Source organism: Bufo bufo, chromosome 4 (assembly GCF_905171765.1).
Source record: "Bufo bufo chromosome 4, aBufBuf1.1, whole genome shotgun sequence".
NCBI classification, from domain to species: domain Eukaryota; kingdom Metazoa; phylum Chordata; class Amphibia; order Anura; family Bufonidae; genus Bufo; species Bufo bufo.
Genome location: NC_053392.1, coordinates 408,661,550 through 408,688,510, shown reverse-complemented (window position 1 = coordinate 408,688,510; position 26,961 = coordinate 408,661,550).

The window sequence follows — 26,961 nt, the reverse complement described above, 5'->3', positions numbered from 1 at the left end:
CACCTGTCACATATGTACCTTCATTAAAATACAATAGGATAAAAAATATATAAGAAATGAAAAATATTATTTTTCATTTCTTATATATTTTTTATCCTATTGTATTTTAATGAAGGTACATATGTTACAGGTGATATATTTTTCCCTACTTCAATAAACCATGTTCATATTCCTTATATGAGTGCAGTTCAATTTTCTACATATTAAATCTAAACTGCGTCTTTTATGCCAGGGTAAAAAGTCCGCAGAGATATATTGTTCAGAATTTCGGAGATGGGCAGCTGATAATGGTTGGAATGATGCTGCACTCCGAAGTCAATTTTGCCATGGTCTTTCGGAGGGATTGAAAGATGCATTTGCCTTTCATGAGAGACGTGCCTCGTTGGAGTCTGCCATGTCTCTAGCTGTTCGTATTGACAGGCGTCTTAGAGAGAGAGAGGAGAAACCACTCCTTCCTGTCATATCCAGTCCAAGGACAGTGGGGCGGTCTCATTCAGTGCGCAGGGGCCTCAGTCTCTCTCAATCTCCTCTGAGGAGGAGGCCATGCAGCTGGGTTTGCTTGCCTCTGATAGTAGAGGATTCAGCTCTCAGAGGAGGGGGTATAAATCATTTGGCAAATGTTTGCCCCTCTAGGAGATTCAGGGAGTTTTCTGAGGGTAGTAAAGAAACAAAAAGAAAAAAAACCTCTAAAAACTTTCCATCTGCTACTATTGGCAAGGTTGATGCGGAAATTGAAGGTTTGCCGTTTGCTTGTAGTTCCCGTTTTGTCCTACCTGCCAGGGTGGCGCTAGATAGCAAGAACATTGTTTGTGAGATTTTTGTAGCTAGTGGAGCAGCTGTCAATCTCATTGATAATCAATTTGCTATAACACATGGTTTCCAGGTATGCACTTTGGGAAAGGATATACCTGTTTTTGCTATCGATTCCGCTCCACTTTCTCAAAAATCGTTAAAGGGCATAGTTCACAATATCCGTTTGACTGTGGGTGATGCTCATGTTGAGGATATGTCATGTTTCGTCCTAAGCGGATTACCTACTCCTCTAGTGTTGGGGCTACCCTGGCTCACTAAACATAACCCCACCATTGATTGACAGGCAAGGCAAATAAATGGTTGGAGTGACTTTTTCAGAGAGAATTGCCTCGCGGCGTCCCTTTCAGAGGTTTCTACCAAGACTGTACCATCTTTTCTCTCTGAATTTTCGGATGTGTTTTCAGAGAGTGGTGTCCAGGAGCTGCCCCCTCACCGGGAGTACGATTGCCCTATTAATCTCATCCCAGGTGCCAAGCTGACAAAATCACGTTTATATAATCTCTCCCAACCTGAAAGAGTCGCTATGCGTACTTATATCTCTGAAAGCCTGAGAAAGGGACACATCCGACCCTCGAAGTCACCTGTTGCCGCTGTTTTTTTTTTTGTTAAGAAAAAAGATGGTTCTTTAAGACCATGTCTGGATTTCAGGGAGCTGAACTGTATCACAATTCGTGACCCTTATCCGCTTCCTCTGATCCCGGACCTGTTTAACCAGATTGTTGGGGCTAAAGTTTTTTCTAAGTTGGATTTAAGAGGGGCATACAACCTAGTCAGGGAAGGGGACGAATGGAAGACGGCCTTCAATACCCATGAGGGCCATTTCGAGAATTTGGTTAGGCCCTTTGGTTTGATGAATGCTCCAGCCGTCTTCCAACATTTTGTGAACAGCATTTTTTATCATTTAATGGGGAAATTTGTACTGGTGTATCTAGATGACATTTAGATTTTTTTCTCCTGATTTCAAAACTCATAGGGACCACCTACGTCAGGTCTTGCTCATTCTGCGGGATAATAAATTGTACGCTAAACTGGAAAAATGTGTGTTTGCGGTTCCAGAGATTCAATTTCTGGGTTTTCTTCTCTCCGCTTCTGGTTTTCGCATGGACCCTGAGAAGGTCCGCGCTGTACTTGATTGGGAGCTTCCTGAGAATCAGAAGGCGCTAATGCGGTTTTTGGGTTTTGCCAATTATTACAGGAAGTTTATTTTGAATTATTCCTCTGTTGTTAAGCCACACACTGATATGACTAAAAAGGGGGTAGATTTTTCCTCCTGGTCGGTAGATGCGCTTAAGGCCTTTTCTAGTATCAAAGAGAGTTTTGCTTCCGCTCCCATCTTGGTACAACCTGATGTCTCTCTGCCTTTCATTGTTGAGGTGGACGCTTCTGAGGTGGGTGTGGGTGCGGTCTTGTCTCAGCATCCCTCTCCTGCCAAATAGCGACCGTGTGCCTTTTTCTCAAGGAAACTCTCCTCCGCAGAGAGAAATTACGATGTGGGAGATAGGGAGTTGTTGGCCATCAAATTAGCTTTTGAGGAATGGCGCCATTGGCTAGAGGGAGCCAGACACCCTATTACCGTGTTTACCAACCATAAGAATCTGGCCTACTTGGAATCAGCCAAGTGTCTGAACCCGAGACAGGCCAGATGGTCTTTATTCTTTTCTAGGTTTAATTTTGTTGTCACGTTCCGCCCTGGGGTTAAAAATGTGAAGGCTGATGCCCTGTCAAGTTGTTTTCCGGGAGGGGGGAACTTTGAAGACCCGGGTCCCATTTTGGCTAAAGGGGTGGTCGTCTCTACTCTTTATCCTGATTTGGAGGCAGAGGTTCAGGCAGCCCAGGCAGAGGCTCTTGATCTTTGTCCTCCTGGGAGGTTGTTTGTGCCTCTCGCTTTACGACACAAGGTTTTTAAGGAGCACCACGATACTGTCCTTGCTGGGCACCCGGGGAGTAGAGCCACAGTGGATCTCATTGCTCAGAGATTCTGGCCATCGGGTTTTCTCCTCTCGTTACCCATGTCTTCCCGTCCTTGGACGCATCTGTCCATGGACTTCATTACGGACCTGCCTCGTTCCTCAGGGAAGACTGTGATTCTGGTAGTAGTGGACCGTTTTAGCAAAATGGAGCATTTCATTCCCTTTCCTGGGTTACCCAATGCTAAAACGCTTGCGCAAGCATTTGTTGATCACATTGTCAAATTGCATGGCATTCCTTCAGACATAGTTTCTGATAGGGGCATGCAGTTTGTTTCCAGATTCTGGAAGGCCTTCTGTTCTCGCTTGGGGGTTCGGTTGTCGTTCTCTTCTGCTTTTCACCCGCAGTCGAATGGCCAGACCGAATGCGTCAATCAGAATCTGGAGACATATCTGCGCTGTTTTGTGGCAGAGAATAAGGAGGATTGGTGTTCTTTTTTCTCCCTTGCTGAGTTTGCTTTAAATAACCGTCGCCAGGAGTCCTCAAATAAGTCACCATTTTTTGGTGCGTATGGGTTTCATCCGCAGTTTGGGACATTCTCTGGAGAGGGGTCTTCTGGTTTACCTGATGAAGAGAGATTTTCCTCGTCTTTGTCATTTATTTGGCAAAAGATTCAGGGTAATCTGAAGAGGATGAGTGAGAGATATAAGCGTGTGGCGGATAAGAGACGTGTGCCTGGTCCGGACCTGAATGTGGGTGATCTGGTGTGGTTGTCTACAAAGAATATCAAACTGAAGGTTCCCTCCTGGAAGTTGGGTCCTAAGTTTATTGGGCCTTACAAGATCTTGTCCGTCATCGATCCCCTTGCCTTCCGTCTTGATCTTCCTCAGACTTGGAAGATCCATAATGTTTTCCCAGGTCCCTATTAAAACCATATGTCCAACCCACTGTACCCTCCTCTTTGCCTCCTCCTCCGATTGTTGTTGATGGTAATCTTGAATTTCAGGCCTCTAGGATTGTGGATTCTCGCATTATCCGCGGTTCTCTGCAGTACCTCATTCATTGGGAGGGTTATGGTCCTGAGGAGAGGATGTGGGTCCCAGTGGCGGACATTAAGGCCACTCGTCTCATCAGGGCTTTCCATAGGTCCCATCCTGAGAAGGTGTGCTCTGAGTGTCTGGAGTCCACTTGTAGAGGGAGTGGTACTGTCACCGCCAGCTCTCTGAGAAGCTCTGGCAGACATTCTTCTGTACCTCTTGCATGATGTTCTTTGTTTTGGTTTCACTTTGTCATCTCTTTTCCTTCTCCCAGCTGTCATCTTTTTACACTGATTGCCTCCCTTTATATTTCCTCCCATACTGCCTCACTTTGCGGTTTATACTACTTCCTGGATTGTGTTCACTGCTAGAGGCTGCAACTGCTGGTTCCTCAGATAAGTCTTTTTCCTTTATTTGTGTTTCCCTGCTGGCTTGATTCTAGGTGACCCTGACTCCCTCCATATTAAGTGCAGGGAGCCGGTGGTCGTGTCCCCTCACTATTATAGGGTTTGCAGGTGTCACACAGTCTAGGTACGAGGGCATGCAATCATCTATCATAAAGATCTTTGCATGGGCATAGAAGTCAGGGAGAGCTCTAGGGGTTTTATAGGGCTCACCCATATGTTCCTTAGTTTGGGATCAAGTCAGTCGGATGTTTATTTATAACTTCCAGTTTTCTGCAACACCATCCGTGACAAATACTTCATAAGCCACGATGAGGTTAGTATCGCCGGAACAGTACTTCACCTTTTGATAATCAATAATGTTGGGGTAACTCACATTTATGGGGATATTGCCATTCCGAGGATGTGCCTGAACGCGGCGTCCCGCGTAGTCTATGGCACTAGTCTTACCTCTAGTTTGGGCCTTCCCCTTTGTGGAGTTCCCTATACTGATGTCTCTTCTGCGGTGGTGTTCGGCTTGTTAGTGGCTGAAGATGGGCGCTGCGCTGTGTATAGTTGCAGTGGTCGGCGTTCCTCGTGGTTACTAGCAGCATGTGTTTCCGGGTATGATGACGTAGATGATCGCGTGACTGAGGACTCCGATCACATGACCCAAAGTCTCCGTATGATAAAAAAAGCAGCAGTTGAATAATAGATACTGTAGAAGTCCTTTTCTTTTAATCCTTAGTGATCATTTAGATGTGGGGTGAACCCTTTCCTTTCTCAAACGCGCTTCGGGACCCGTAGTCCCTTCATCGGTGAGTAAGGGTCTCCCTCCAGATTCCTGCTTTTTATAGGGGATTGTGGGAGGGTGTCCTCCTGTTAACCCCAAAATCCGGTACCTGGACTACATGGATATGGATGTTATATATAACAATACAAATAAAATTATTTTCTAGTAAATGTTATATATAACATCCATATCCATGTAGTCCAGGTACCGGATTTTGGGGTTAACAGGAGGACATCTACCCACAATCCCCTATAAAAAGCAGGAATCTGGAGGGAGACCCTTACTCACTGATGAAGGGACTCTAGGTCCCGAAACGCGTTTGGGAAAGGAAAGGGTTCATCCCACATCTAAGTGATCACTAAGGATTAAAAGAAAAGGACTTCTACAGTATCTATTATTCAACTGCTGCTTTTTTTTATTATACGGAGACTTTGGGTCATGTGATCGGAGTCCTCAGTCACGCGGACATCTACGTCATCATACCCGGAAACACACGCTGCTAGTAACCACGAGGAACGCCGACCACTGCAACTATACACAGCGCAGCGCCCATCTTCAGCCACTAACAAGCCGAACACCACCGCAGAAGAGACATCAGTATAGGGAACTCCGCAATGGGGAAGGCCCAAACTATAGGTAAGACTAGTGCCATAGACTACGCGGGACGCCGCATTCAGGCACATCCTCGGAACGGCAATATCCCCATAAATGTGAGTTACCCCAACATTATTGATTATCAAAAGCTGAAGTACTGTTCCGGCGATACTAACCTCATTGTGGCTTATGAAGTATTGTTTTGTCGGTAGCGACTGTATTGTGGTTTCTGAACTATTACTCTGGTGTCATTTATCATATTATGGCGTGTGCAATACGGGGACTATTCACTCAATTCCGGAATCACGGACCTAAATTGTTGAATCCAAGTTGCCATATCATCTGCCAATACATCATAGTGTCTCCAACACTGGGACTGTTGCTTACATATTGTACTACGTTGTAATGACCTAGTCCATTATATATATGCACAATACTATACAGCAATAGCCATTGCAATTGAGTTGAGGAGTTGCTACAGTATCTATCAATTGATTCTTTTTACTTTTTAACTTTTTAACTATTTTAACAAATAAATACACATGTATTCAGATGAAAAGGGAGTGCCTGCTAAATTTCAAATACTATTTCTACTAAAGCTTGGGTGTAGCATAGCAGAGCACCGCTACCATCAAAGTCAGACTGTGGAGCCACCTCATTCAAGCCACATTCTGCAAATAAAAAAAAAAAGAAATGTTCTTGCAGGTGGCTGCTTCAAGGTTCTGCAGCAGGTTTATTATAAAGCAGTAACTTCAGCTAGAAGGCACTACCCTGGCACACCCAGACTCAGCTTCTCACTCCCTAGCCTAAAGCTCTCCCTGCCCTTCCCTATTCTACACAATTATTTTTCTTTCTAGCCTTTCCCTAAACTGTTCCTGACACTAGAATAGAAGCTTCATTGTGACTGTACAATGTCCCAAAGATCGTTTCCTGTCACAGACTCCTACACCTATCCACCATCATTCAAAGCCCAACACAGAAGGATGTTCTGCAAGGGCACCTCCCTGCCTTCTGCCCAACTGATTCGCTCATCTAGGCTGTCAGCCTGTAAGCCAACAAGGGCAACCCCCCCACTTCCTCTCAAGGTCTAATGAGCATCCTTCTCCTTCTTCCCTCTTGTTTTTACTCACCGACATGTACAGTAAAATGGTGCGCAATACCATTTTACTGGATTCGTCCAAAGTGAACCTGAAAAGCTTCAAGTTCATCCTGCAGACAAATTTTTGGGATGTTCGTAACCAACCCGGTTCATTATGAACCGATTCGCTCATCTTTATTGCTGACCTATCCTGAGGATAGGTCATCAATATTGTATTCCCTCAAAACACCTTTACTAATTCTAACACTTTGGATCTCTGACCCTGAAAACCTAGGCCTCAAAGTAAAATACAGTTTACAACTCTCACAACATTTTTTAAACTAACAGCAATCACCAGAAAAACTATTCAGCAAATTTTACGAGGTTCAGGAAAAGCTGAAGGAATGACATCACCTCCTTGTATATTGCCAGTGAGTTGTTCTTAAGACGCCAAATAAGCAAGAACATTTTTCATCGTGGAAATCAAGGCCTGAATCTGAGAGGACATGCACATGTTAAGCAGTATACCATACAGAGTAACATGAGGCCTGAATACAAATAGACTCTATAATTAGAACTCCACCCAGATCATCCAGGAATGGCTAGATGGTCACCAAACCCAAGTCCAAATGCAAGCCAGTTGCATAGCACCTGCCTGAACTACAGAGTAAGTAATTTTGTGAACTCAAAGCAGCAGGCAGACCCCACTTAAAAGGCTGAAATACACAACATAGTTCAGACTCCACCATACGTAAATATACAATTAGTTCAATTTTACACTAAACCTCATTCATTCTTATAGAGTGCAACTCTACAATTATACCATTTTTTCAAGGTGTGGTCTGACCACAGTAATGAAGAAAGTTTTGCATGGTGTTCACACATATTCATTATATGCATCTAACATTAACACATGTAGTATCTGTCCAGCTATTCAGCTTATCATCACTCCTAAATCCTTTTCAATCTGTCATTTTCTCTTGTGTATCCTATCTACTGTCATATGTGCAAAAGACAATGTACAGCAACCTAGACAGACTGCCCCATGTTTAGCTATTAAGCTTTTTTTTTAAAAAAAATCCTCCTGTACTGACATCCTATTTTCTGTTAAACCATACATAGTTTAGTCTAAATAGAAAATATATACTTTCAATTACACTAGCATTGTCATTTTTATATAGACCTCTCAAGGCAACATAAACAAGAGGGGAGAACTAGTAAAAGAAAACAAAACCTGGGTATTCCTTTTACTATTATACACATGGAACTCCATTAGACAATGATTATTTCTTCAAGCCATGTGAAGATTGAGAGGTGTCACTCATAAATGTAACAATAGTGTCTCATGGCAGAACTACAAATAAAACACTGCTCTACCATGATTATGAACGGGGAATAGAAAGATTATGAGTATTATGACTCTCAGCCCTGTGTGTGCTAACTCAATGACTTTCTTCCCTCAGTCATCCACAATGATCTCTAACTTGCCCTCACCAATGAGTCTTTTTTAACCCTTAATAACCAATGACATACTGTGTACATCATGATGGCGTGTTAGTTACCGCATCATGACATACACAGTACATCATGAGATCAAAGTGTCCCTGTATCTAGACGGGTGTCATGGACAGTTGAGCTGTCCGGGAACCCGGCAGGGGGCCAATCATTGTAAGATTTTTTATTATTTTGTGTTTGTGTTATTTTATTTCACTTTGTAGATATTCACATCTATTGTAATGCCTCAGCTTTTGACCTCTAGTTATAAAGATACATTCCTCTCCAAACCAGTTAGGGCTAGTAAGTGATATCAAGATAGAGTCCAACTGGTCAAATACCATTAACATATCAAAGGCAACAACAACTGTCTCTTAGGGTACTTTCACACTAGCGTTTTTCGTCCTAGGGGCTGAGTTCCGTCCTAGGGGCTCAAATCCGGAAAATAATTGATCAGTTTTATCCTAATGCATTCTGAATGGAGAGTAATCCGTTCAGGATGCATCAGGATGTCTTCAGTTCAGTCTTTTTGACTGATCAGGCTTTTCAGGAAAACGTAGCATGTTGTATTTTTACCTCCGGCCAAAGATCCTGAACACTTTGACTGAACGCCGGATCCGGTCTTTTTCCCATTGACTTGCATTAACGCCGGATCCGGCGCTGTGTGTTCAGTCAAACCGGATCCGGTTTTTGCATGTTAAACCCAAAAAATGTGAAAAAAAAGTTAAAGTCCATAAATGGCGGATCCGTTTTTTCCAATGCATTTTTTCATTGTAATGTAATCTGTTTTCACACGTTTTTCCGGATCCGGCGGGCAGTTCCGATGTCGGAATTAAACACCGGATTTAAACAACGCTAGTGTGAAAGTAGCCTTAGTCAATAAAGTCCTAAACATTCAGGAGAACTGCTAGAAGCATCACGTTCTAGTTTCTTCCATCAGTCATGCCAGGAACAGGGGCGTAACTACCATAGCGGCAGACCATGTGACATCCTGGAGTATGTCACTAAACTTCTGTTTCCCCGCTACAATAATGTCAGGTGTATATGTGTATTGTCACCTTGTGTAATCTAACTGTGCATTTCCATTATATGTATTTCCAGGCCTGTATTATGTATTTGCTGTAATTTCCTTGTACACCAGCAGGTGGCAGCAATATGTTTAGCAGTCCATAGCCAGTTTAGTATCCCTAGGCTGGAATAGTTCATTCCAGGCTAGCTCCCCCCTCTTTGAGGAGGAGTGGAATGTTCCCACATCCTGCCTCATGGGGAGGAAGGAAAGTTCTAGTTAGTGTGTACCAGCCCCCTGCTTGGGGAAGGCTGTGTCGGTAGGAGCTCCCAGAAACAGGGATCCCAACCTAGGATCCAGCCTCGGCTGAGGCCAAGGATCACTCTTCCCAGCCTGAGTCATCTACCTCAGCTGGTGACAAGGAAGCAGCACCTCCAGAACTACGGATCTCCAGGAAGAAGCCATTCCCTGCGAGCAGACCTGTGAGTACTTATCCAGAGTCCAAGAGAAGCCAAATACCTCCTCAGCTAGTCAGGCCCATATCAAGCAGAATACAGACAGAGCAGAAGACAGATACCTGCCAGATTCACTAGGCATATGACAAGAAGCAGAATATATATAGATTCCTGCCACATATTGCCAATACCTGCTGGGACCCAAGACTTATGCTGTAACTTGTATGGATTCAAGCTGCCATTCAGTAAAGACGAGTTGGATTATATTTCCTGTCTGGATTGCATTCATTCCTCCATTACTCCTACTGACTACACTCAAATTTATTGCAAGCGAGCCAGGATCCAGGAGTCCAGCCGTACCAAGGTAGAAGACACCGTTGACACAATACCTACTATACAGAGACATTATCCCCCTCTGGCATTCCTCACCTGGTACGTGAGTTATTACATCTTAAAGGGCCCTGCTACGGTACCTGCGCAAGCTGCAATTGGCGTCACGAACTACTACACATATATCCTGACCCACTGCATAGCTGACCCACTGTACCAGTGTCCTGCTCATTGCACATGCGACTGCTATGGGGCCCCAGTGCAAGAGGGGGCCCAGTCTTAGTTGGGATTATCTTGTCTTCTACTGGAGTTGAAAACTTGGTCAGGACTCTACCCTCTTAAGAAACAACTTTTAGCAAATGAGGCAGGGTCATTGAAAAGAGTTTAGGCAGAAACACTTCTGTCCTGTGTGGGGTGCCTGGTTTGATCCTTGCTATGGGGCCCTTATTTCTCTATGTACGCCACTGGCCAGGAATTATCCGTAAAGTGCTAGAGAGCTAACACTAACAACCAATCAGAACCTGCCAAGGTATATCATAGTAGGTTCTAGAACTAGCTCTTAAACATATAAATAGTCAAAGGAGTAGGCAAGAAGGAGGACAGCAAGGAACATAGGAAGAAGAGACTGAAGGTACTAGAGGGAAGGGAAACCACCAAGAGGACCCCAGATAGTCCATCATCTAGAAGTTCCAGGACCAAGATGCCATTTGCACAACACCACACTGTTCCAACCAAGTCAGAAGGGGGAAAGCGCTACCAGATCCAGAAAGGAGAGGTATACTATGTATGTTTGTTCCTTTAAGGTCAAAGACTGCAGACAATTGGGTTTTGTTGTTCAGTGTGGCTCTTTTGATTAGGGGGTAATAGTGTCTTCTTCTCACTGTATTGTGGTAGTGTGCTTATTTCTGTGTGTATTTAAAGTGGTGGCTTTTTGTAACAAGTGATTTTCTCATTATATAAATATTTGTCATAAAGTACAATTTGTTGGTCTGTTATTTCTTTGTCACATCATCCCAGAACTTCTACCAAATATTCACAAAAATAATATTCATAATAATAATTTCTTACAATTGCAGCATTGAGCAGCATGTTCAAACCCTACAGCGCAGCTCCGATCTCCTCAGTGAGTGTTTAGAAGATTAGGGCTGAGTTGTTAGAGGGTATATGTAGCCCCGATCCCCCCCAGTTCAGGATGACCAAGCAGGATCCCCCCACAATTATTCTGGATGGCTGAGCGCAGCAGAGTGTCAGCTGTAACATACAGCTGACACTCTGCTGTAACGGCCAGCATCTCTACTGGGATGTCGGCCGTTTAACCCCTTCCATGCTGTGGTTCGTAGGGACCGTGGTATGGAAGGGGTTAACAGGGAAGGAGCTCCCTCCCTCTCAGTCGGGCCGCTGTGCTGCTGTGGCAGCGTCCTGATGGTTTGAAGTTTAACAGAGGGAGGGAGCTCCCTCCCCATCGGGCCGCTGCTCTGCCATGGAAGCATTCTGATGGTTACCATGGCAACCGGACACCTTACACAGGCATGCGGCTTGCCATGGTATCTAAGGGTACTTTCATACTAGCGTTAAAGTTTTCCGGTATTGAGTTCCGTCATAGGGGCTCAATACCGGAAAAAAATGCTTCAGTTTTGTCTCAATCCATTCTGAATATAAAGCAATCCGTTCAGTATGCATCAGGATGTCTTCATTTCAGTCCCTTTTACTGTATTTGGCCGGAGAAAAGACCGCAGCATTGTCGGATTTCCATTGAAATGTATTAATGCCGGATCTGGTACCAAGTGTTCCGGAAAACGGATCCGGTTTCCCAGTCTGCGCATGCACAGACCTTTAAATCTGGGAAAAATATAAATACCTGATCCGTTTTTCTGGATGACACCGGAGAGACGGATCCGATATTGCAATGCTTTTGTCAAACGGAGACGCATCCGGAAACAAATGATATCCGTTTGCATACGGAACTGCCTGCCGAATTCTTCTAACGCTAGTGTGAAAGTACCCTAAGCCTGACAGGGTCCAGCCAGAGGCAGGAGCCTGATCCAGCTTTGTGTAAATGAAAATACACTGCAGTACACTATACAGTGTACTGAAGTCTATTGCAGATGCGTCAAACCCACTAGATCTTCAAGAACCAAGTGGGTCTGGTTCCAAAAAGTGTTAAAAAAGTGTTAAAAATAAATAAAAAAAATCAAACTTTTTCCCATAACCGCACATTTATAATTAAAACTGAAATAAATATAATACACTACACATTTGATATTGCCACGTCCATAATGACCTGATCTATAAAAGGATTGCGCGCTTCCGGTGTTTCACGCGCTCAGATGCCATGGTCAGGATTGACCATGGCATCTGAGGGGTTAAATGTCCGCGATAGGCATTACTGCCCGTTGTGGACATTAGCCGCTGGTGTCTGCTATAAGAAACAGCAGGCCACCCGCGTTTATGGCACCTGCTCTGCTCAGGAGTGGGCGCTATGTTTAAAGACCCGGCGCTGGTCAGGAAAGGGTTAAAAGGGTTAAAATCAAAGAAATTAACATTTAGAAAATTGCAAATTTTTCAAAATTTTCTGTACATTTTGGATTTTTTACTTAAAGGTAAAATATAGCAACTCAAATTCACCACTAACATGAAGTACGAGGAGTTATTACTATATTCAGTAGCATGTCAGATTTGAAAAATGGGGCTTCAGCATTTGGTCCAAACAGTTTTTTGCTGGAAGGGGTTAAGTGGGGCCCACATATTTTCAATAGTGTTTAGGTCAGGTTAGGAAGGGGGAGATTACATTATTCTTTTATTTTTAAAGAAGCTCAGTCAGCATAATTAATCCTATTAAACCAGGCATACTTCCTGGTAGGGCTCATCATGCTTATTAAAACTATTCCTTTCTTTTGTATGCTAAATAGCTGAAGAGATATCAACATTCTTATTCATATGCAAATGAGAAAGTTAGAGCACCAAGGGGTGGGGCTGAATCCTTTGAGCACTGCTTTGTAACACCCCCTGTGCCTTGCACACACCCCTCCACTTGATTGACAATACTAGACATCAGCATGGTGAGGGCAGAGATGTATCCTAGAGCCGTCTCCTAGCATCTACATATCATATACTCTATGTACTATAGTTTCACTACATTGAGATCCGCTCTTAAAGCTAATATATATATAAGTCTACACACCCCTGTTAAATTGTCAGGTTTCTGTGATGTAAAAAAATGAGACAAAGATAAATAATTTAAGAACTTTTTCCACCTTTAATTTGACCTATAAACTGTACAACTCAATTGAAAAACAAACAAATCTTTTAGGTAGAGGGAAGAAAAAATATAAAAATAAAATAATATGGTTGCATAAGTGTGCACACTCTTAAACTAATACTTTGTTGAAGCACCTTTTGATTTTATTACAGCACTCAGTCTTTTTAGGTATGAGTCTATCAGCAGGGCACATTTTGACTTGGCAAGATTTGCCCACTCTTCTTTGCAAAAACACTCCAAATCTGTCAGATTGCGAGGGCATCTCCTGTGCACAGCCCTCTTCAGGTCACCCCACAGATTTTCAATCATATTCAAGTCTGGGCTCTGGCTGGGCCATTCCAAAACTTTAATCTTCTTTTGGTGAAGCCATTCCTTTGTTGATTTGGATGTATGCTTTAGGTCGTTGTCATGCTGAAAGATGAAGTTCCTCTTCATGTTAAGCTTTCTAGCAGAAGCCTGAAGGTTTTGTGCCAAAATTGACTGGTATTTGGAACTGTTCATAATTCCCTCTAGCTAACTAAGCCCCAGTTCCAGCTGAAGAAAAACAGCCCCAAAGCATGATGCTGCCACCACCATGCTTCACTGTGGGTATGGTGTTCTTTTGGTGATGTGCAGTGTTGTTTTTGCGCCAAACATATCTTTTGGAATTGTGGCCAAAAAGTTCAACTTTAGTTTAATCAGACCATAACAACTTTTCCCACATGCTTTTGGGAGACTTCAGATGTGTTTTTGCAAAATGTTGCCTGGCTTGGGTGTTTTTCTTCTTAAGAAAAGGCTTTCGTCTTGCCACTCTACCCCATAGCCCAGATATATGAAGAATACGGGAGATTGTTGTCACATGTACCACACAGCCAGTACTTGCCAGATATTCTTGCAGCTCCTTTAATGTTGCTGTAGGCCTCTTGGTAGCCTCCCAGACCAGTTTTCTTCTTGTTTTTTCATCAATTTTGGAGGGACGTCCTGTTCTTGGTAATATCACTGTTGTGCCATATTTTCTCCACTTGATGATGACTGTCTTCACTGTGTTCCATTGTATATCTAATGCCTTGGAAATTCTTTTGTACCCTTCTCCTGACTGATACCTTTTAACAATGAGATCCCTCTGATGCTTTGGAAGCTCTTTGTGGACCATGGCTTTTGCTGTGGGATGCGACTAAGAAAATGTCAGGAAAGACCAACTAGAGCAACTGAACTTTATTTGGGGTAATCAGGTATATGCTGAATCCTATTTAACATGATTTTGAATGTGATTGCTTAATTCTTAACACAGCTACATCCCCAGTTATAAGAGGGTGTGCACACTTATGCAACCTCATTATTTTAGTTTTATTTTGTTTTCTTCCCTCCACCTAACAGATTTTAGTTTGTTTTTCAATTGAGTGGTACAGTTTATAGGTCACATTAAAGGTGGAAAAAGTTCTGAAATGATTTATCTTTGTAAAAAAAAATTGACATCACAGAAACCTCAATGCAGTCTTTATCAAGCATAGAAAATGGTGTCTCACAGGGGTATATATACCCAGAATACATAGCAGCAAATAGAGTGACAATTAATAAATAATACAATCATAAAAATAGGTGTTACAATACATAGGATATAATCATACAGTGATCAGTGTATCATCGATATAGTTTACATGATTGTGTTCAAATGTGCAAATTAACAATATTCATGATTAATATAAACATATACTATAAACTGTGTAAATTGGACACAATAAAGCAGTGTTACATCACCTGTGCATAAGTTCCAGCAATAGCTGTAATTAATAGACGATGCAGTGCTCCGGACTAAAAAAAATACCTAGTAGCTATTGGCTCCTGAACTGAAAAATTTAGGAGCCAAATAAAATTTTTAGTCGCCAAATCAAAACTGAATCCAAATTTTGGTATCGTGACAATGCTACGCCGATCAGATCGGCGTAGGGTTGTTTCGATACCAAAATTTTGATTCGCTTTCATCACCATAAAAAAGTATTGCGATACTTAATGCCGCGCAAAAAAAAAAAAAGCCGCGTGCATTTGGCATTTTATGAAACGTTTGGCCCATAATAGAACAGTACTATCCTATTTTTTGGGGTGACAAGGTGACTAAAAAATGGCAAATGCTCACTGCATAGGAGATATTTTTTAATAATTTAATAGTTTGGACTTTTTGGACGCAGCGCTATGTAAAATGTTTATTTATTTATTGTTTGTATATTTTATATGTAAAATTGGGAAAGGGGGGATTTAAACTTAATATTTTAGGGTACTTTCACACTAGCGTTTTTCATTTCCTGCATATATAGGGGCTCTATACCAGAAAAGAATTGATCAGGCATATCCCTATGCATTCTGAATGGAGAGTAATCCGTTCAGGATGCATCAGGATGTCTTCAGTTCAGTCATTTTGACTGATCAGGCAAAAGATAAAACCGCAGCATGCTACGGTTTTATCTCCGGCGAAAAAAACTTGCCTGAAGACCTGCCTGAATGCTGGATCCGGCATTTTTCCCCATAGGAATGTATTAGTGCCAGATCCGGCATTCAAAATACCGGAATACAGGGTCCATCCTTGCGCAGACCGGTAAAAATGTGTAAAAAGATACAAGACGAATCCGTCTGTCCGCATGACAAGCGGAGAGATAAATTAGCTCTTGCAATGCATTTCTGAGATGGATCCGCATCCGGATGCGTCTCACAAATGCTTTCAGTCACATCCAGATCGGCGGATCCGGCAGGCAGTTCCGACGACGGAACTGCTTGCCGGATCACACTGCCGCAAGTGTGAAAGTAGACTTAGTGTTTGTGTTTTTGTTTTTTTTTTACTTACTATTAGCCCCCTTAGGGGCTGGAACCCTTGTCCTATTCACCCTTAGGCCCCTTTCACATGGGCGAGATTTCTGCGCGGGTGCAATGCGTGAGGTGAACGCATTGCACCCGCACTGAATCTGGACCCATTCACTTCTATGGGGCTGTGCACATGAGCTTTTTTTTTACGCATCACTTGTGAGTTGCGTGAAAATCGCAGCAAGCTCTATGTTGTGCGTTTTTCACGCAACGCAGGCCCCATAGAAGTTAATGGGGCTTAGGGCTGCACGATATGGGAATTTTGTGCGATTGCGATTAGGGCCCTAAAAATTGCGATAACGATGTGCGATGCAATATTTTAAGGGAATTGTGCTAGAGGTCTATTTGCTTGGATTTTCCCATATGAGCCGCTGACGCGGCTGGGTATGACATAGTTATGGGGGATCTGTGGAAGGCGCTGTTATGTGGGGGATCTGTGGATGACGCTGTTATGTGGGGGATCTGTGGAGGACGCTGTTATGTGGGGGATCTGCGGAGGACGCTGTTATGGGGGACCTGCGGAGGACACTGTTATGGGGGACCTGCGGAGGGCACTGTTATGGGGGACCTGCGGAGGGCACTGTTATGGGGGACCTGCGGAGGGCACTGTTATGGGGGACCTGCGGAGGGCACTGTTATGGGGGACCTGCGGAGGGCACTGTTATGGGGGACCTGTGGAGGGCACTGTTATGGGGGACCTGTGGAGGGCACTGTTATGGGGGACCTGTGGAGGGCACTGTTATAGGGGATGTGTGCTATGACACATGGGGCCACGAGGGGGGCCAGCATAAGACACACATATAGCATCTTATGCTGGTCCCCCTCATGGCCCTATGTGTCCCTTCATGTGTCCTAAACTGCGCACATAACCAGTGCTCCAGACAAAAAAAAATGACCAGGAGCCATTGGCTCCTAAACTAAAAAATTTAGGAGCCAAATTACATTTTTTAGTCGCCAAATTGAAAATAGTAATATAGTGATAATTTAAAAAAAAGGACTTTGAGAAGATGAGACGCAGGTCCCAGTAGTGAGCCAGGTCTACATATAGGAGAATACAGCACCACATACCTCTCACATCCAGGGACATCTTCTGGGGGACAAGGTGACTAAAAATGGCGAATTGCGTGGTTTAGAGTTTTTTTTTCTGTTACTGCCTTCACCAAGCGGAAATATTTTGTAATATTAATAGCTCACACTTTTTCGGACGTGGCTATATGTAATATGTTTATTCTTTATTGTTTGTAAATTTTTTATGTAAAACTGGGAAGGGGGCCATTTAAACTTTTAGTACTTTGGTGTTTTTTTAAACTTTTTATTTAATAACCATTTCTTCCCTTAGGGACTAGAACCTGGATCTTTTTACACCCTTGTGCTATTCACCCTGATAGATCTCTATCAGGGTGAATAGAATCTCACACTGTCCCTGCTGCTCTGTGCTCTGTGCACACAGCAGCAGGGAGCTGAACATGGCAGCCAGCGCTTCAGTAGTGTCCTGGCTGCCATGGTAACGATCTGAGCCCCAGCAGTGTAATCTGCCACTGCCACCACTGGAGGGGATGGGACGCTGTGGCCACCATATAACAATGGGGGGGGACGGGGGACGGGGGACTTGTGGCAAGTGATAATGGGGGGGGGGGGCTTTGGGGGGGCGCACTGCGCCACCAATGAATGTAATTAAAGAGGACCTTTCATAGGTCCAAAGAATATGAACTTAGTAGCAGGCTGCATAGAGTGGCGCCCAGGGATCTAAGTGCACTTACTATTATTCCTGGGCGCCGCTCCGTTCGTCCGCTGTGGCCCATAGTATTTTCAACATTCAGAGCAAGGAGGAGGAGACGCCAGTGTCTCTCCTTCTCCCTGACAGCAGCGCTGTCCAATCACAGCTCAGAGCCAGGGAGTTTTTTTTCTCCCTGGCTCTGAGCCCTGCGCTGTGATTGGACAGCGTTGCTGTCAGGGAGAAGGAGAGACACTGGCGTCTCCTCCTCTTTGCTCTGAATGTTGAAAATACTGGGGGCCACAGCGGGCGAACGGAGCGGCGCCCAGGAATAATAGTAAGTGCACTTAGATCCCTGGGCGCCGCTCTATCATAAAATGGCCAGCCTCTGTACTTTCACTATGAATGCACTGCAGTGAAGAGAGCGAGCCGGCCGGTTCGTGACTGACGTCACTGTCACGCTCCTCCCACTTAATTCAGGAAGCAGGAGCGTGACTAAGTGACGTCAGTCACGCGCCCGCCGGCTGCCTCGCTCGCTCCCGCTCGTCGCTGCAGTGCATTCATCGTGAAAGTAAGTACAGAGGCTGGACCTGTTATCAATAGGACAGAGGACTTTTTATCAATAGGGGCCCCTTCATATATAATCGCGGCATTTTCGGGTCGGCCGAATCGCCAAATCGCATTTGCCGATTATCGCGATTCGATTACTCTTGCGATATATCGTGCAGCCCTAATGGGGCTGTGTGAAAATTGCAAGCATCTGCAAGCAAGTGCGGATGCGGTGCGATTTTCACGCATGGTTGCTAGGATGAAAGTCTATTCACTGAGTTATTTTCCCTTATAACATGGTTATAAGGGGAAATAATAGCATTCTTTAATACAGAATGCTTAGTAGAAGGTCAGTATAATAAACATTATATACACCCCAGTATAATAAACATTGGTGGCGCAGTGCGCCCCCCACCCCAACACCCCAGTATAATAAACATTGGTGGCGCAGTGCGCCCCCCCAACACCCCAGTATAATAAACATTGGTGGCGCAGTGCGCCCCCCCCCCCAACACCCCAGTATAATAAACATTGGTGGCGCAGTGGGCAGTGCCAATGAGGGTTAAAAAATAAAAAAAATATTAACTCACCTCCTCCAATTGATCGCGTAGCAGCCGGTCTCTTGTTCTTTCTTCAGGACCTGTCAAAGGACCTGTGGTGACATGACTGTGCTCATCACATGGTACATCACATGATCCATCACCATGGTAATGGACCATGTGATGAGCTCAGTGACGTCACCACAGGTCCTGAAGAAAAAACAGGAGACCGGCAGCTATGCGATCAATTGGAGGAGGTGAGTTAATATTTATTTTTATTTTTTAACCCTCATTGGCACTGCCCACTGCGCCACCAATGTTTATTATACTGGGGTGTTGGGGGGGGCACTGCGCCACCAATGTTTATTATACTGGGGTGTTGGGGTGTTGGGGGGGCGCACTGTGCCACCAATGTTTATTATACTGTGGGGGGGGGGGCGCACTGCGCCACCAATGTTTATTATACTGGGGGGGCTGTGGCCACTGTGCCACCAATGAAGATAACTGACCTGTTAATACAAATACAGGAGGCGGGTGCCGGAATCAAATAGCCGGCACCCGACCTCTATGACGGGGAGCTTCGATCCGCTGCAGTAAACCCCTCAGGTACCGCACCTGAAGGGTTAACTGCCGCTGATCGCAGCTCCCTGTCATAGAGGTCGGGTGCCGGCTATTTGATTCTGGCACCCGCCTCCTGTATTTGTATTAACAGGTCAGTTATCTTCATTGGTGGCACAGTGGCCACAGCCCCTCCCCTCCTCCTCCCGTCTCTCTTCTTATTGGCGGAGGGGGTGGCAGCAGCACAGGGGCGAGGGAGAGACTCCTTCTCCACTGCGCTCTGCGCTGCTGAGAAGAACATCGGCGGCGGGGCAGAGAACTATCATCTCCTGTGCCCGCCGCTGTATTCAACGGCAGAGCTGCAGCGGCGGGTATAGTCACAAATGGTGACAAGACTAAAAAGTCTTGTCGCCATTTGTAAATTCTAAGTCGCATTGGCGACTATTTTGGTTGCCATCTGGAGCCCTGCGATGTCTTCCTAATTTGGCATGGTGACTGTACTTCTCTGGAGTTATTCCATGCCTTTCTGAATCAACTGGATCCTGACATCGCATTTACTTTGACATATTCTGACACTCAAGTTCAATTCTTAGATACTATGGTTACTATGGCTGGTGACAAATTATCCACTGATATTTTTACTAAACTAACTGATTGCAACACTTTGTTGCATTATAATAGCTGTCATCCTAGGTCTACTATTGATTCATTACCATATAGTCAGCTGCTTAGAGTTAAGAGGATAGTACAGGATCCTGAAACACTACCTACTCGCTATGCCCAGATGGTGCATAAGTTTCGACAGAGAGGATATCCCTCTCGGGTGATCAATAAACATTTGGATAGGGTTAGGTATCCACAGCAGATTGGAACTGACACCATATCTAATAAAGCGGTACGGATTCCGTTTATATCCACATATTCTAAACAAAGTGGGATGGTTGCCAGGATCATTCGCAAATATTGGTCCATATTGAAAAGTAATCTGCCGCATATTGCAGTTTTTACTGTACCCCCCTTTTATCCTATAGGCACCCCACCAATTTGCGCGACAAATTGGTTCGGGCTGACATTCCGGTCAAAGGTTCGGTACAAACCTACATTGGGTCTCGCAGAAGGGGATGTTACCCCTGTCTGAATTGTGTGAACTGTTCATTTATGATTAAGGGAGATAAATTCATTCATCCTACATCAGGGACCCGTTATGATATTCGTCAATTTCTGACATGGGACAGTGCATATGTTATTTATGTGCTTTCGTGTCCATGTGGTCTCCTATATGTTGGGGAGACCACATGTGACATGAAGACACGTTTAAACAACCACCGTTTTACTATTAGACGTAAGAGGAAAGACCTGCCAGTTCCAAAACATTTTGTTGAGGCGGGGTATAGTGAGAAGGACCTGAAATTCATGATTTTGGATCAGATCAATTTGTCAAGGAGGTGGGGTGATCGGACATTGGCTCTTAAGCAGAGAGAGCTACGTTGGATCCATCGCCTACATACTCTGAGACCATTTGGTCTTAATGTCGAGTTCAAATGGAGTGTGATATAGATGTGGGTTTTTCATCATCCTGTTGTTTTTTTTGTTACTTTTGTCCTGACTATGTGAATTCAATTGGTGTAATTTATTGTATATTCATCTTCATAAATGTATTTATATTTATCTTTCTTTCTTTATCTTTTTAAATCTTATTTATCAATGCTTTCGCAGCGGTTTGGACAGATGCCGGACGCGGAATCCTGGGTCATTTTTCATATGATTTTTGTGAGGGAGGGGACTCATAGGGCACAACTATTTTAGATTCATTATTAATTATTCTGGCCGCTTGTATAGGGCTTTGATAAGTGAGTGGTGGTCCTAATTTACCTGTTTGTAGGGTTTGGGGGAGATTTTGGGCTAGAAGGTTTTGGGCATGGATGTGTCCTGGGTCTCCTTCCCGTTATAGGCCCGTAGTGATTGGAAATAATATAACTACTGGTTCCCCTCTATCTACCCTCAAAATGTTTGTTATCTATTTTATAAGGGTTCTTTCCCCTTGTGTGTTCTAATACAAAAAGTACCATGATCGCTCCAGCATATATTCTGAGTACAGCGGCTAGATGGATGTCTTTACCTATCAAATTTAGACATCCGTTCTATTGGTCACTTGACCTTTCTTTCCCCCTTTCTTTCTTTTTTGTGCCTTCTGTTTCCCCTTCTCCTTATAGTTGTGACTGCATTGCCCTTTTTGTCTGGCTGGTATTCACTTTGCCTGCGGTGTGCGGCCGGCTGTTGCTGGGGCAACGACGCCAGTATTACTAGTGTTGTTGGCCTGTGTGCGCTTGCCCCTCCCCACTGGCGTGGCGAATCCAAGCGCTGCTCTCGGCGTGGTCTCGCGATGGCTGCATGAGTCATGTGGATGGTCAGGTGATCAATCATGTGACTCTAGTGGCGTCTCTTGGCTACGTTCGTTTGAGTTGCGGTTGCTAGGCTTCTGGACATGTGCAGTCTGACTTGGAGGACGTGGATTTTGGCGCCGCTGGTCTGTCTCCGCTGAGTGAGTTTTTATTAATTACAGCTATTGCTGAAACTTATGCACAGGTGATGTAACACTGCTTTATTGTGTCCAATTTACACAGTTTATAGTATATGTTTATATTAATCATGAATATTGTTAATTTGCACGTTTGAACACAATCATGTAAACTATATTGATGATACACTGATCACTGTATGATTATATCCTATGTATTTTAACACCTATTTTTATGATTGTATTATTTATTAATTGATTGTCACTCTATTTGCTGCTATGTATTCTGGGTATATATACCCCTGTGAGATAACATTTTCTATGCTTGATAAAGACTGCATTGAGCGGTTGAAACGTTGCAGGGTCCATCGTTTTTCACTTTACCTCTGGAGTGCTGCCTCATCTTTTGAACATACACTCACCTAAAGAATTATTAGGAACACCATACTAATACGGTGTTGGACCCCCTTTTGCCTTCAGAACTGCCTTAATTCTACATGGCATTGAATCAACAAGGTGCTGATAGCATTCTTTAGAAATGTTGGCCCATATTGATAGTATAGCATCTTGCAGTTGATGGAGATTTGAGGGATGCACATCCAGGGCACGAAGCTCCCGTTCCACCACATCCCAAAGATGCTCTATTGGGTTGAGATCTGGTGACTGTGGGGGCCATTTTAGTACAGTGAACTCATTGTCATGTTCAAGAAACCAATTTGAAATGATTCGAGCTTTGTGACATGGTGCATTATCCTGCTGGAAGTAGCCATCAGAGGATGGGTACATGGTGGTCATGAAGGGATGGACATGGTCAGAAACAATGCTCAGGTAGCCCGTGGCATTTAAACGATACCAATTGGCACTAAGGGGCCTAAAGTGTGCCCAGAAAACATCCCCCACACCATTACACCACCACCACCAACCTGCACAGTGGTAACAAGGCATGATGGATACATGTTCTCATTCTGTTTACGCCAAATTCGGACTCTACCATTTGAATGTCTCAACAGAAATCGAGACTCATCAGACCAGGCAACATTTTTCCAGTCTTCAACAGTCCAATTTTGGTGAACTTGTGCAAATTGTAGCCTCTTTTTCCTATTTGTAGTGGAGATGAGTGGTACCCGGTGGGGTCTTCTGCTGTTGTAGCCCATCCGCCTCAAGGTTGTGCGTGTTGTGGCTTTACAAATGCTTTGCTGCATACCTCGGTTGTAACGAGTGGTTATTTCAGTCAACATTGCTCTTCTATCAGCTTGAATCAGTCGGCCCATTCTCCTCTGACCTCTAGCATCCACAAGGCATTTTTGCCCACAGGACTGCCGCATACTGGATGTTTTTCCCTTTTCACACCATTCTTTGTAAACCCTAGAAATGGTTGTGCGTGAAAATCCCAGTAACTGAGCAGATTGTTAAATACTCAGACGGGCCCGTCTGGTACCAACAACCATACCTTTCTTTCCCATTCTGACATTCAGTTTGGAGTTCAGGAGATTGTCTTGACCAGGACCACACCCCTAAATGCATTGAAGCAACTGCCATGTGATTGGTTGACTAGATAATTGCATTAATGAGAAATAGAACAGGTGTTCCTAATAATTCTTTAGGTGAGTGTGTATATATATATATATATATATATATATATATACAGTGCAGCAAACAAAAAATTACACAGCAGCACTAGTCCAATAGCATGGATGCAAAATCCTCCCAGCCGTAGGCTCAACGGCTAATAGATAGATATACACTCACCTAAAGAATTATTAGGAACACCTGTTCTATTTCTCATTAATGCAATTATCTAGTCAACCAATCACATGGCAGTTGCTTCAATGCATTTAGGGGGGTGGTCCTGGTCAAGACTGGTGTGCTGATGTACTGTCACTATTGGCAGACAGCACACAGTGACAGGTACAGGGGACAAATGAGGGGTGATGAGGGGCACAGGGGACAAATGAGGGGTAATGAGGGGTAAAGGGGACAAATGAGGGTCACAGGGGACAAATGAGGGTCACTTTTGGAGTGTGTGTGTTTTTTTCCACAGGTCTGTTTCACTGGCTCTGGCTCCGGTCACTTCTAGAGAGGATCGAAGGTGAGATATGGCGTTCTGAACATAACTCATTGTGATTGGTCCACAGTCAGGAACGGACCAATCACAATGAATTATGTACCGAAAGCTATTTCTCATCTCCGATCCTCTCATTTCAGTGAGAACCGGATGCCAGAAGAGGAGGAGATGTATGCGCGAGTGTGCGATCACTCGTAGGTAGGAAATAATGTGTGGTGTGTGATCTGCGGCTGGGGCAACAGGGCAAGTTGTTCACTCCCCTACACAGTGGGGTAAGTTGCGCTTTAGGTGCGCGATCTCGGCCGGAGAGCATTTAAATGAATGCCGTGCAGGTATGGCGTTCTGCGTTCTGGCACAGTTTTCCCCGCCGTACATGCACGGCATTCTGCTCTAAGGGGTTAAGGCCTTTACTGGCTAGCCATGCAGTGGTGTACTTTGATGCATGTGATAGAGCATTGTCCTGTATAAAAATCATGGTTTTCTTGAAAGATGCAGACTTTTTCCTGTACCACTGCTTGAAGAAAGTGTGTTCTAAAAAACGTTCTAAAAAGGTTTGGGAGTTGATTTTGAGTCCATCTTCAACATGAAAAGGTCCAACTAGCTCATTTTTATAATACCTTCCCATTGCAATACACCACCTTCACCTTGCTGGCACCTGAGTGGAAGTGGAGCTTTGTGCCTGTTATTGGTCCAGCCACGGGCCCATCCATCTGGTCCATTAAGTTGCTCTCATCTCATCAATCCAAAAAACCTTTGAAAAATCTGTCTTCAGATATTTCTTGACCCAGTCTTGAGGTTTCAACTTGCGTGTCCTGCGTAGTGGTGGTTGGGTTTCAGGCTTCCTTACCTTGGCCATGTCTTTGTACACTGAGCTCCTTGTACTTCAGGGCACTCCAGGGAGGTTGTAGTTCTAGTTCTGGAATATGATAGCACTGGAGGATAATAGGTTTCTGGTCGCTTCACGTTTGATTGTTCTCAAATCTTTGGCAGTGTCTTTTTTTCCCCCTGTTTCTTGCGACCCCGTTGACTATTTGCTACAAAGAGTTTGATGGTATCTTAGTAATTTTTAAAGAGTGCTGTATCCCTCTGAAAAACTTTTTTGACTTTTCAGAGTCAGTTAAATCTCATTTTTGGCCCATTTTGCCAGAGGAAAACAAGCTGCCTATTAATTATGTACACCTTGATATAGGGTCTTGATCTTCTTAGACCACACCTTCTCTCATCACACAAATACACATCACCTTATATGCTTCAATCCAATAAGCATTGAAGTTTCTTCAGTTTGGAGTTGGAAAATATGCATAAAAATGATAATATGGTCAAAATACTCACTTGCCTAATAATTGTGTACACTTACAGGTGACTGTATTTGTAAGTTATTTCCTCCCGTCTGTTTTTCAGCTGTGTAGTGTGACTGTCAATTAGACTCTCCTACTGACATAGTGGGGGAGATTTTCAAAACTGGTGCAGAGGGAAACTGACTTAGTTACCCATAGCAACCAATCAGATTCCACCTTTCATTTTTCTGAGCTCCTTTGGAAAATGAAAGGATCAATCTGATTGGTTGTTAGGGGCAACTAAGTCAGTTTTCTTTGCAGAATTTTTGATAAATATCCCCCAGTGTGGCAGGAAGTCAGTTTTGCTGTTTATTCCTATGACAGCCTTATGGTGTCTCATAGTGAAACTGACTTCCTGTCTACATGTAAGATGCTGTCTGTGTCAGTTAAAAATGCAGCATGTCACTGACTGTGGAACATAAGGTAATGGATAACTCACAACTCAGTTCCTATTAGAAAAATGCGTGGGAGTGCTTCTTTAACACCTCAAATACACATTTGCAACACACTTTAAATGGACACCTACGGTAGCAAATCAAAATTGTGAAAGTCAAGATAACACCTGTTGCAACTATTTATTTAATGCTCTGTAAGTGTCAAGTTAACAAATGCTCCATTCATATAATTACCTGTAGGGCCATATTACTTGGGGGGGCGGACATGGAGCAAGTGACCTATTGGTTACCTAGTAACCTAGTGACCTCCACTACCCATCCTTCTTGTTGTCTGTGCAGTAGAAAGGGCCACCCACCTCCAGATCAACAGCCATAACACAAGGGAAAGTGTGACATGGGATGAATATGTCAAAATGCTAGGAGAAAGACATTTCATTTACTCTGTTATATTCCATTTACAATGTTACACTTGAGGGCTTCAGTCTGCCCCATAGACCACTTTTTTATTGTCCCACCTTTGCACCATTTTCACTCACTTCATACTGCAGTTTTTTGAATCACCAAATGTGTTTGTTATCTCTGTTTCAACTCTTGTTCAGCCAACAGTCATTGCTCGCAATGTTTCTCTCAGGTTGACCGTGCAAGGTTATCAGGGCCGTCTTTAATATTGATTGGACCCTGGGCAAAAATTTACTTGGACCCCCTGGATCCCGCCTTCCCACACCCTTGCAGGCAATCACGGCCTCAACCACAGCACACACACACAAAAAATCCACACACCTCGTAGAGTACAGTGAATGACTGTAAATACTTCCAGTTCTGAAGACTCCAGCAGATCAGTGCTCTGGGCAGCTGGGCTCTGGGCTGGAAGTGGGCACCGCTCTGCAGGAAGGAGACCGGGGCTCGGCTCACCCTAGCGTTACAGTGCACCCCAGCACCCCACAGTGCAGAATTATTAGGCAAATTAGTATTTTGACCACATCATCCTCTTTATGCATGTTGTCTTACTCCAAGCTGTATAGGCTCGAAAGCCTACTACCAATTAAGCATATTAGGTGATGTGCATCTCTGTTATGAGAAGGGGTGTGGTCTAATGACATCAACACCCTATATTAGGTGTGCATAATTATTAGGCAACTTCCTTTCCTTTGGCAAAATGGGTCAAAAGAAGGACTTGACAGGCTCAGAAAAGTCAAAAATAGTGAGATATCTTGCAGAGGGATGCAGCACTCTTAAAATTGCAAAGCTTCTGAAGCGTGATCATCGAACAATCAAGCGTTTCATTCAAAATAGTCAACAGGGTC